The sequence below is a fragment of the Halyomorpha halys genome, unplaced genomic scaffold (assembly GCF_000696795.3).
Source record: "Halyomorpha halys isolate HHAL.00 unplaced genomic scaffold, Hhal_1.1 Scaffold27.1, whole genome shotgun sequence".
NCBI classification, from domain to species: domain Eukaryota; kingdom Metazoa; phylum Arthropoda; class Insecta; order Hemiptera; family Pentatomidae; genus Halyomorpha; species Halyomorpha halys.
In genome coordinates this window covers 722254-732889 of record NW_027115109.1, presented here as the reverse complement: position 1 = coordinate 732889, position 10636 = coordinate 722254, and the positions used below count along the sequence as shown (strand labels likewise).

The window sequence follows — 10636 nt, the reverse complement described above, 5'->3', positions numbered from 1 at the left end:
CAGGTCATACAATTTAATTTCTAATGAAACATTAATTTTATGTTCCTGTTTAGAGTTTTATCTTATAATGGCCTAAGTTTGGATATGATTTATTTTTAATAATTCAAATTATTTTCATTTTTATATATCAGAGAAATAATAAAACTAACAAGTAATTTTTTTTTTATTGGTGTCCATTGACGCACCCTACGACCAGCTTCTCTTTATAATAAGGTATGGTCAACAATTTTTATGGATCTATTACTTAATGAGTTATTTTAATAAATATTCCATATTTTCTTGTGAATTTTCTACTATTTCTATTCTTTAATGATTTGATCTTGTTTTAAATGAAGGCTGAAGTATCAGCTCAAGTTAAAGTAGTATTGTAATACTACTGTAATAATTTGCTGTGTGTTCCTTAACTGCAGCCCAACCATCTTCTGAAATTAAGTAATATATATTATGATATTAATTACTGAGAATAGAACTATGAAAACTTAATGTTTTTAAGGAGTTTTTAAATTTATCCAATATTCACAGCCAAAGTTAAATATTTTTGATAAAAAAGTTTAATTATAAATTTTTTTGAAATATTTTCAAACAAAAGATTGAATTCCATTACATATTTGCTACACTAGAAACAAAGTAATTTAATCATTTATTCAAAGATTAAACTACTCATATAGGGATAGCAGTCATTGTAATGATAGAAAAAAAGATTAACCATTATTTAAATTGTGATCTGCTATTTCAATAAATTTATCAGATTGATAGAAATACTGTTAATCACAACTATATCCCAAAATAACTTAATTCCATTGCTGTCTCAGGCTCGACTCCACTTAGGAAGATCATGAATCACTTGTTTTAATATTATTTAGGTGTGATATCTTTTGAATGTAATTTATAATCAATGAAATGTTATCCTGATTTATATAAATAAAAATATACTGTCTAGTATATCTTACTAAATATAATTTTTCAGGATGATATTAATAAAAAATAAGTAGATTTGATCTTTTACTGATCAAATAAATTAAAATGTACTCTTCTATGTAGTACAAAATGTAACTTTTATATGATTCTTCCCATGAGTAAATAATGTTCTACCGTTTTCAATAAATCTTGGATTCTGAAAGAAAATAAATTCTTGGAAGATATTTTGTATAACAAGAAATACACGAATGGAAAAAAAAAAATTAGAAAATAGTCTAAGGTCTCAAACATATGTAATTTATTTTCGACATGAATACTGGTTCATTTTTAACATAAGATGAAAAAAAAAAATGCCTCTTGAACATATTGCATTTTGACAAAATAATTGTCTATGGACGTAATGGTTTTGAAGTATCTGAAGTTTAGTCTTCTTAAGTTACTCCAAGTCTTTCTGTGTCTTTATAATGCCCTTGAAACTGAAGGATAATGAATGTAGAACACAATTAGTGATGAAATTGAATGATTTTCTAACTTCATAAACTGTGAAAAATTAATAGTTGGATTTGTTATTCACATTGATTGATTCAAAATAATAATATATATCAGAGGTGAAACTCGCCCTTTCATTAAATCCACTTCAGTATGGTTTCCTTTATAATTTCTTAAATCTCATTTCATAAAAAAAAGAAGTGTAATAAATACATTTCTGCAAAACAAAAGTGTTATATTTAGTGAATTTAGCTAGATAAAAACAAACAATAAACTTTACTTATTATAGTTATTAAAACATGTTTTAGGGTAGAAAAATTATAAATGTTAAAAATTATTAGTACTAAACATTAAAATGAAAAGTAATTTAAAACTTTTGATTGTTTACTTATATGTCCTTACTTGGTCATTGTATATAGTGTAGTTATTTATATTTCACTTTTCATACTTCTCTGGCTTTTTAATTGGTAATTTGTGTACTACCTCTTTAAAGGGTATGCCTTTTTTTGGTTTAACACATGAGGCATTGATGCATTGAATCTTAAGTGAATTATATCTTTGTAAAATTGTATATATTATATTTTGTTTAGTCGCTTATAGTTCATTTTTTAAAAAAAATTTTCCAAGTATATAATTGGAGGGATAATTCAACTAGCAAAACATAGCATTTAGGAAATTCATTTCACATTTTAATTAGGAAATATTTTTAATCTTTACATATTATTATGTGTATTATGTGAAAACTTGTATATATGTATTTTCCTTCTGGCCTCATAGTTACATATTTTATTTGAATTCTTGTTTCAGGATATTCACATATTATTTTCAATATGAAATTCAAAAAGTATGGCATTCAGATCAAAACTGTTATGGCGGTCTTGGGAATTGTGACAGCCTATGGATGTTATTTTAAACTTTTTAAACCCTGGAAAACCAGAAAAGAACTTACTGAAGCTGATAATTATGCACAAATTTTATTTGATCATGAAAAAAAGGTGTAAGGTATTTTATTTAGTAAGTAACTGTTGGAGTATGAATCGTGAATAATGTTATACATTATGAAGATTTTGTTATGAATAGTGAAATAAATTGTTTTTTATTTAAGATATGGTGTATTTCTTTTATAGCTTTTAATTTTTATTTTTTCCCACCTACTATATTAATGTTGAAACATTCATAATCTAAATTTTACAAAAAAAAAAAAAAAAAGATAAGAAAGTTTGGTTATTTAATGGACTTTTCATCATGAAAAAATTTTTAAATAATTTTTACCTACCAAGTAATGATATCTGATTGATGTTCAGAAGATCTGCGTCATATATACACACAGTCAATCGTTGACAAAACAGGGTAACTTTTGGGTATTCTTGAACATCATGATGAAATTATGGATTTCACTATGATGACTATAAGTTTATTTCATTCAAGGAAAACCCTAAAATTTTTATTCCATGCTCAATATATGGGAAACTATAAACTGTACGATATACATTATGCATACCTCTTTTAAGAAGTAGAATAAATTTTCTGAAATTTGAGCTCTTTAATAGCACCCTAGATTAAGTTCTAAAAAATAGCATTTTTTTCCCGCTGAATAAGAAATCACTGTTTTGTGACTTTGCTTTGGTAAATATCAAAAAAACTGAAACTTCTATAAAGATCATCATCAAGCTACGAAACACATTCAATGTATTTAAAATCAAAGGATATATTTAGAACCTTGTGTTCTTAAATAAATTATTATTTTTCAGTCAGTTCATAAACTGACCTGAATCTTGGAGGCACAATACACCATCTTTATATATTTTTACGTCTTGTTTCTATTTAAAATGTTACCAAGACTGTAGGTGTTGTTGTATTTTCTCTGAAAAATCCAAAATAACAGTTTCAGAAATGATTTTCTATAATCATGAAAGTAAAATTGATTTTATGAATTCAAATTGTTTATTATTTAATAAATAACACATTTTTTCACATTTCAGTTATCATGGCTTTCAGGCAAAAAGGACCAATAGGCCCAATTGTCGGAAACATCCCCCCTCCCCCGATAATACCAGTACCCAATATCATGGCTTTCGAAATTTCACATTTTTTTTTTTTGTCGATTTACTCAGTATTGATTTGTGTTGTTCTCATTACTTTTACTATTAACTTGTTCTGTCATCCAGTAGATCCTTTCTTGAGATGAATACTTCTTTCCAAGCCAAAAGAAATGTAATGGAGATGGTATTCTCTAATCACCAAGAGAATTAACTTCCTAAGTTTTAAGGATTAACTCTTATTCGGACATTTCTTGCTAATTTATGAAATGAAGTACCAAATTTTTTTGTGTACCATGGACAGGAGTTTCTGAAAAACGTTAAAATTTCATTATAATGTAAAATACCTGATTATAAAACAAAAATATGCACTGTTCGCATACAAAAAATTTAACTTAAAGTTGGCTGAAGATAATTCATTTTTGGTTTGGGTATTTTAGAAACATCATTAGTTGTTTTATACCTTGGCTTTGATAAACAATACTTTGATAAGAATGTGATAAATAAGTCTTTGTAGTAAAACTTGTCTGTATATCAGTCTTTGGCTTAAATTGGTTTTTAGATCTGACTGTAATCACCACCATTGGGTGGTTTCTTTTTGTGTTCTAAATCATTAATTAAATTTACTTGTTTTTTTTTTTACAGTTATAAATTTCAATAAATAAATTTTTAAAAAAACTATAATCGATATTCACTTAATTTGTGGTTAGTGTATATCTGATGTTTTGTAAATCTATTGTTCTTTCTGTATGAACAAATGTTGATCTTCAAGTATTGTGGATTGCAGACAATTCTGTATAATAAAATTCCATCGAGATCCTTATGATTTATGTATAATACTTAAAATATTACTAACTTTTAAACTGTTACGTTTGTTGGTTTAGAATTTCATGAGGATTTTTCCATTGTGTTTATTTTTTATAAAAACTATTGGCAATTTAATATCAGTAAATATTAGTGTTTTATTAAAACATTCAGCACTACTTTAATGATTACTAACCATTATTATTTTCAATAATGATTATTAAACATTGAATTATTTGTGATGTTGAGTAACCCAAACTATTATTAACCTTCTCAGTTTAAATTCTATTTCAGCTCCAATGCTGAACTTTTTTTGTCATAATAGCAAACCCAGAAGTTAAACCTCCAAAGATCATTTCCCACATTCTCCCTCTCTCCCAGACCTCATTAAAACCAACCCTAACCTACAATATCAGATTTAACACTATCTTCCCGCATGTCTGTCTTAATTCAGGCTTTTATCTGTGAGATTTGCACTGAACTTCTTTTTGTAATTCATTCATCCTATCAACTCTGCTTCTATTTTAATTGTGTCTTTTTCCCTTTTACTTTTCTTCAAACTAATGATTAATATTTCCATCTCTAGTAATTTAGTTTTTTAGTTAATAAGTTGTTAGTGTTAATTTAATTAGAATTTTCTGATATCAGTGAAAGTTGTTTGAGGTGTCCAACATAACAGATTAGAGGAGTGATAACTGATGATAGACAGATCCTTAACTCCCAAAATTGGACTTATATAGCACAAGAAAAAGGCTGATGGATAAGGTCTAGCTTCAGCAATGGTTTGTTTCACCGCCAAGATAGATTGTGTATGCAATAACCCAATATATTTGAATATGTATGTATTTTCAGGTAGTTCTGTATATTTAGTGAAGCTAAACCATATCCACTGTAAAGAAATTATAGCTTTTATATTACCTGAAGCTTAAATTTGTTCTTTGCATCCAGACCCCACTCCCTTCACCCTAAGAAGAGAAAGATTAGTTGTTTAATGTTAATCAAAGTTGTACTCTAGTTTGTTGAACAATATTAACGTAGTACTAAAGCATCTCATGTAGTTAAGTTAAATTTTTATTAGACATGTTCATTTATAGTATCTATTTGTTAGGGGAAAATTTAATTGTTGAAATAAACTGAGTAGGATTTGGTGTTGAATTTTAATTTGTCAAAAAAGTCTTTACTGTTCAGAAGTGGGTTTATTAACTTTTGATTGGAAACTCCTCATGTGTATTATTTTTTCATTTAGTTTTTGTTTCTTTTTAACTAAATACTTAGTTGATTTCATACATTATTTCTACTAACTCCTATAAAACTTATTGTTTTATTAAAATTATATATCTTTTATTAAATATTAATCATTATACAAACCAAATCTAGTATAATGATTAAAATAGGCCAGTGGATGCTAAGTATTCTCAAGCATTTATTAACAACTACTTGGAGTTTTTCTATAGTTCTTTTAGTGACCCTCCAAGTTCCACGTGCATAAAAGAGTTCTCAGAGTACATTTGTTTTAAAAAATAATAGCTAAAATGTTTAAAAATTTACAATAGTGATAAATGCACCCATGTGTAATTAAATATATAAAAAACCTGATTCATATAAAAAAAAAAATTTCATAAATGAAATAGATTAGTAATTAATAGTACCATGTATTATATTTTTAATTCTTTTTATAGTACATTAGTTGTCATGCTTGTGGTTGTGGATGATGTCCACGGTATCATATCATCATGATGCACAGGGTATTTCCAGTCAATTTTTTTTAAAGTATCTCATTAAAGTTGACATCCTAATTATATTTGACGTTAGCTTCAGAATAGGGACATAAATGTAAAGCAGTGTGTCATAGAATTGCAGATAAACTTGTAATAAACCCTGAAAATGTTAACTTGGTATAAAACGTCAAGGAATCTATAGGTGGCCAGTCCCTTTTTAATACAGTGTCCCTACAAACTGTTTTCCTCCTAGCTATATGTAAGATAAAAAGGTATTATAATTCAGAAGTGTAAGTTTCTGTTCAAATTATTAATACTAGATGAAGAGTACAAGAAAAACTGATTTAATGATATATAAATACAACTTCTATGAAATTTGAATAAAAGTAAATAAAAAAAAAATAAGGATAAAGAATAAGAAATATGTTAAATAAGTAAGGTAGTTAAAATTATATAATAATAATTGACGTACTTTTTTATTTTCAAATTGAAAATTCAGATGTAGCTGTACAGTTTCTTCATTTATCTCAGTAAATAAAAAAAAAAAAAAATCTGGTATGGTAGGTGCATCATACATCTTTTACTTACTACCCTACTTTGAGTTGATATTTGTCCTTATTCATTTCAAAACAGCATACAAAAATTTTTATTACACACTGGAAATACTTCTTCTTACTGTTTATCTATTTATAGAATATGAAAAAACTACAATCAAAATGTAATTGTGTTTCCATGGTTGTTATGACAGTAAAAGTTATGACGATTGTTATAATAACCATGGAAACACAAAAACCATGTTTTTCATCACTCTCCGATACCTCCCATGACTCGCTCTTGTTCTACATATATATTAGAGTAAGTGTACCAGTTATTGATGGATCAAACTTTATTTTTAAATACTAAGAGTTTGGTGGTTAAATTTCAAATTTGGTTCCATTTGTTAGCCAAACCCTCAGCTTACAACTGATGCCAATTTTGAAACGTTTGTTGGCACTAAACTCTTAATATTGAAAAACAAAGTTTGGCCTGTCAGCAACTGGCACATGTCAATAACTGGTGCACTTACCTACTTACTACTACTTACTCTTATTCCCAGAAATGTTTGTTCAACCTAGAAAAATATATATTGTTCTCTTTTACCTGACTCTAACCTAAACTAAATTCTACTATATGTTATATTGTCCATTTTTTCTGTTATCACTAACAATGAGAGCTAGTTTATTATTTCAAAAAAGCAAAATTACAAAAAGGCACTTCATGAAAATATATTTTGAAATTTTGATATTTAAGCCCTACTAGACTATTTCAGTCAGGATAAGGCATAGCTGACATGAAAGACCACTTAATTATTCATTGATGTTATGAGGTTAGTCAAAATTGTTAAAGCTCTGTTGGAGAAAATGGTGAATGAGTATAAAATCGCTGATATATAGTGATACTTCCAGGAAGTTGATTTTAGTGTAAAAGTTACTGTAAGTATGTACCTTGTCCTATTGTCTACTTACCCAATATTTTTATATTAGTTATCTCTGCACTGTGTTCTGGACTACTTCTTACTCAGAGCAACCAAACAAACTACTTTATTACTCATTAGTTACTTAAGTGTGTTAATATTTTAATTTCTTTTTAAGAAAATAGGAACTGTAAATTAGTTAAAAATACTATGCTTTATCATTTTTTCATTTCATGTTATGTTCCATGAAAATATATCTACCTTAAATACATACTTTGATTTACATGCATCTTTTTATTTTTGAGTTTGGCTCTTCACACACACGCCATTTTATAGGACTTTGCTATTTATTCTCAATCTTACATAATCCTTCACATTGCTATACATTTCATGTATAAATAAGTGATAGTAAGAACAAGATAAACAATTCTAAAATTATTGATTATAATACATTACATGGCAATACAAATAATAATTTTTTTAAAAAAATGACATATTTCTACAAATTTGCACTACCTCTACTCGGAATATTCGTCTACCCAGTCTCAGTAAGTCAAGGGTTAGGTTTCATTGATGATATATGTTAAAGTTTCCTAACAATACTCGGTGTTCCCAGTAGTCCTTTTGTTGCTTTTTGTCCTTTTTCTATGTTATAATCAGGAAGTCCCAATTCTTTACAACTCTTAACTGTTTTCTCTAGGACTAATCATTTACTATACCTGATTAAGGGCAAAACTTTTTCTTTTTTTTTAGGTGGCATAGTTGGTTCAGTTCCTCTCAGAGCTGTTGATATTTTTTGTTTTCTCTCAAACCACTTTATGAATATCATTGTCGTTAGAAGCTCATTTTAATTATTGCAACCATCTTTTCTTTTTTCCTTATTACAAGAATATCTGGTTTATTATTTGGCACTTTATGGTTTATGGCTATAGGTTGTTCTCCATAAGTAGTGGTATCATTATTATTCTATACACTTGTCAAAAAGAAATAATAGTCTTAAAATACAATTAATAGCTTTTAATCTAATAACTTAAGTTCCAAAGGGTTTTTTGTTAAATCTTTATTCTTTCTCTTTTTTCAGGAATTCATACCCTTTTTACTTCTTTATTCTCATGGCATTCAAATAATGTTTCACAAATAGTAGTAATAGTAATAATAGTAAAAACTGGATAATGTGCGAAAAAGAAAGTAGAATAAAGAAGTAATCAAAGAGATGTGAATTTCTGTAAAAAAAAAAAGAAATAAATAATAGTACGTTATTATTGAATTACTAAATTTGTTTATATGAATTTTTTTTTAAATAATTTATTTATTGTTATTTACAACTGTATAAAAATATATACAAGTTAATTTGCTGTAGGTGACATAGTGACATGATACAAACTTGTGGAGAATCTACCCATTGATAGAACTCCGAAAACACTTCTAAAGGAGAAGATCTCGAGGCCATCTTCTTTTCAGACGCCTAAGAGGATTATTAGGTAGTGAAGGAGAAGCCAGATTAGAAACGAGTTGGTTTGGGTGGTTGGGAAGTTTGTTATGGAAGGATTGGTATCTGGTTCTGGCCAAATTGGCAACATAGGGGACATTGAGGTCCTGATGGATGATTTGATTTGTGACAAAGTAAGGAGCATTATGGAAATAATTAAAATATAAATGTAGGTATGTTTTATCTTTGCTAACAAACTTAGCATATTGGACCACACTCATAACTAAAGTTTAAAACTAATATATATATTTCTTATTTCTCCCTGAGTAATCCTTTAAAAGGAAGCTTCATTTATTAGTTAATACATTCTATGATAATTTGCTACTCAAAAAATAAACTATTGTCATTTTCAAAATGATAGCAAAATAAATAAATAAACCATTAATACCAGTATAAATTACTTTTTAAAAAAGCATAATCATGGGTTGTTATTTTTTAGTTCCAAAATTACTGGGCTTGCACTTTCTATCCAGAAACTTAAATCTTAGGGTTACCTAGAGGTAACCAACCTGTTCTAACCATGGTGGGGCATCAACCTTTCATTTTGTGGTACTGACACAGCAATGAAAAATGTCAACACCCCAGGCTAGGTACAAACCGGCACTGCCAAAGTTCCCAGGTGGCCAAGACCTATGCCTCAACCACCTGAGCTATGGAAGGCCCCTACACTCAGCGTGAACTACACCTAGAAAATATAATTGAGATTGTAGCATTAAATAAAATGGGCATGTAGAACTGTAGGGTTTGATAATTAATATATTCCTAAAAAGTTAATGAGCATTGAGTCACCAGGTAAACCTCTAAAGAGTAGACAATGTAGGTGAGAGGGATGAGTTAATATTTGGGCTTGATTGGCAGTCAGTGGAGAGAGGATGTTGACAGGAATTAGTGGGGTTAGCTAAGCCTTTTATTTATAAGTTACATAAAGAAAAACAAATATGCTTTCTATATTAAATATTGCCGTTTATAGCCTAGGGAGTTGAGGTTTCAGTCATACCAACCTCCAAACTGCTGAGGCGCTGGTTCGAATCCGGTCTGAAGAAGTTGAATTTTATTTTGTGGTGTTTATACAAAGTGAAAACTTGACCCTCCCACCCCTTGTGAAATTGATTTAACTAAGTTTATGTATGTTGTTTGATGTCTTATGTGTTGGGCTTGTCTTGAATAGTTAGGTTCAATACTGAATATATTAAAATGTATCTTGTGTAATAACATTGTGATGTAGTTGTGGTAAAAGATCAATATAGTATTATATCACTTTTATGCCCGAGTATCTTTTGGCCTTGTGAGCATTTCTAGCACCAAACCTGTATTTGGCACTAAACAACTTCTTATAGCTTCTCCCAAAGTAGTCGAAACAAGAGCATTATTATTAGAGTTGGGTGATAATTATCTGATTGGTAACTAATGTAAAATTACTAATGATGAGGGTTTTCTAGGAAAGGAAAACTGCTTTCAAATTTTTTATATTGTTTTCTTAGCCTATTTGTATTTTAGCATCAGTGTAAGGTCCTTACTGGACCTTAGTTTTTGCCTATACTTTTGTTGGTAGGTATGTTATTAGATTTTCTGTGTGTCAAGTGAGAGGGCTATAATGATTTTTTAGAAATTAACTTTGATGTCATGTACTGGCATGATTCAGTAACATTCACATGTAGATCGTCAAGACTATGTGGTTTATTGAAACAATAATTGCCTTTGAAGGTAAAACTAAAATTTACTCCAT

At 28.3% G+C, this 10636-nt stretch overlaps 1 long non-coding RNA gene across 1 annotated transcript in view; it reads left to right on the top strand.

Moving 5' to 3' along the window:
* LOC106683470 (uncharacterized) overlaps positions 1–2511 on the top strand; it is an 11213-nt gene extending 8702 nt beyond the window's left edge. Inside the window, exon 2 of the long non-coding RNA XR_001343555.3 lies at positions 2215–2511. This is a non-coding gene — a long non-coding RNA (uncharacterized lncRNA). The remainder of the gene's footprint in view (positions 1–2214) is intronic.
* The last annotated feature ends 8125 nt before the right edge of the window (positions 2512–10636 follow it).